Genomic DNA, 2,471 nt, shown 5'->3' with positions numbered 1-2,471 from the left:
TTCACCGATTGAAGAAGACACCAGAATTCCAGTCTGGGGAATTTCATCCCGAAGCCTAAGAAGGGATAAACCAGCGCCTAACACGCGTTGCCGGTTTAGTCTTTCACCGATTGAAGAAGACACCAGAATTCTAGTCTGGGGAATTTTATCCCGAAGCCTAAGAAGGGATAAGCCAGCGCCTAACACGCGTTGCCGGTTTAGTCTTTTACCGATTGAAGAAGACACCAGAATCCGAGTCTGGGGAATTTTATCCCGAAGCCTAAGAAGGGATGAGTCAACGCCTAACACGCGTTGCCGGTTTAGTCTTTTACCGATTGAAGAAGACACCAGAATCCGAGTCTGGGGAATTTTATCCCGAAGCCTAAGTAGGGATAAGTCAACGCCTAACACGCGTTGCCGGTTTAGTCTTTTACCGATTGAAGAAGACACCAGAATTCCAGTCTGGGGAATCTCATCCCGAAGCCTAAGAAGGGATGAGTCAACACCTAACACGTGTTGCCGGGTAGCCTATTCCTGTAACAAGGGCAAAGCCTATGTATTCGAAATCATAGCACAAAGTCTTAGAGAATTCACTCTCTCAGCACAACGTTACATGCGGAACGGATTTAGACAATCCGCATGCTAGCCCGATTCAAACGGTGATCGGTAAAGGCACATCAAACCCGTTGAAGGCTGGGGGTTTGCCAAAAATTCCAAAGTCTATGTCTAACACACATGGCCGGTTTAATCTTTCGCCGATTGAAAAAAGACACCAGGGTCTAAACCTGGGGAATTTTATCCCGAAGCCTACGAAGGGATAAGTTATCGCCTAATACGCGGTGCAGGGTGCCTTTTCCCTATAAGAAATGGTTAAGTCTATGTATTCAAAATCATAGCATCAAGTCTAAGAAAAGCGATTTTCTTAGCACAACGTTACATGTGAGACGGGTTTAATAATTCACATGCTAGTCCGATTTCAAACGGTAATCGGTAAAGACATTTCAAACCCGTTGATGGCTGGGGGTTTGCCAAAAATCCCATAAACCTTGTCATTCAGAATAAATACAGAAAGATCACAAAAGAAGCAAATGCGGAGTCTCTATTAATAGATCGAGTCAAAAGCATACAATAAAAAGCTCGTTAGCCCGAAGGCAGTTGGCGGTCGAGGATATGAGACTTTAAACTAAAAAGTCTATCTACATAACTCCGCTCGAGTTCTGCCTGCAGATCAGCTCGAGCAGATTCTTCAGAACTGCTTAAAATCTCCGCGGCTTCACTCTTCAGCTTCATCAGTCTCTCCTGGGTGGATCCTAGCTTCTCGAGTGCCTGCTCACGAGAACGCTCTAGACCAGCCAGGTCATCTGCAATAAGAGCAGCAGATTCCTCGGCGCACTTCAAGGCCTCTTTCAACCTAGTCACTTCCTCGCGGCTCGAGTCCAAAGAGCGGAGTAACTCAGCTCTATCCGTATCTTTCCTCGCCACATTAGCCATTAGCTGCGCAATGGAGCTCTCATGTGACTGAAGCTCGCATCCGATGGAAGATCTCAGGTCACGCCACTGTGCCAGCCTATGCTCCAGCTGAGAGGACACGAAAGAAGAAGCCCCATAAACTATCAGTCCCAGAAACTGTAGTGGCATCAGGCACAACGGCTGGTCCTATAGTTGCACTTCTTTATTAGTCAAAATAAAAATTTAGACGAATAAGGAGGATCGGGATGATAAGGTCATCTGCATACCTGTAGGTCCATCATCCGTAGGTATCTGGGGAATGCCAGGAATCATAAGAGAATCAGTCCCGGTGGCTGGTCCTATGATTGCACCAATATATTAGTCAAAAGTCAGATAAATAAAGAGGAGTACGATGTCCCTAAATCGCATGCGTACCTGCAAGTCCGTCACTCCGAGGTAAGCTAGATATGCCGGGAATCGATATTGGGTTAATCCCAATGACTGGCGCTGTAATATTAATCCTTCGTTAGTCAGACAAATGATCAGGCAAGATGAAGGGAATCAGATATATACCTGTGAATGAATAACTTTCAAAGGGTGGTCCCACGGTTCTTCTGGTGGCCTGCTCAGCCAACATATCGGCTAATAATCCAGCGTCGGGTTTCGAGAAACTTGGTACAGGAGCACACCCATGTTCCTCGAAACCTACATCATGATAGGCTCCATCCTCAACTGGCTTTTCCATCGCGACATCTGCAGGATAACCTAAATGTTGGAAGATGAGGAAGAAAGGAAAGCTCAGAAATACCTGCAGCAAAAACAGAAGATTCTCTTTCCCCATGCTTGAGGAGGGTATCATTAGATGTAGATATACCTGAATATGGGACGGTGGGCTCAACACTATTCACCTACTCAAGATCAATGTTTAGATCGATGCCCAGAGAACCGTCATGAAGGGCGTCGCACATCTGCTACATGAAACAGTCCATGTTATCAGATCCAGGAGATACCGGACTCGGTGGAAGTTCGCCCTCTTCAAAGAA

The sequence above is a fragment of the Asparagus officinalis genome, chromosome 5, assembly GCF_001876935.1.
Source record: "Asparagus officinalis chromosome 5, Aspof.V1, whole genome shotgun sequence".
NCBI lineage: Eukaryota > Viridiplantae > Streptophyta > Magnoliopsida > Asparagales > Asparagaceae > Asparagus > Asparagus officinalis.
Note: the sequence above shows the minus strand (reverse complement) of the source record.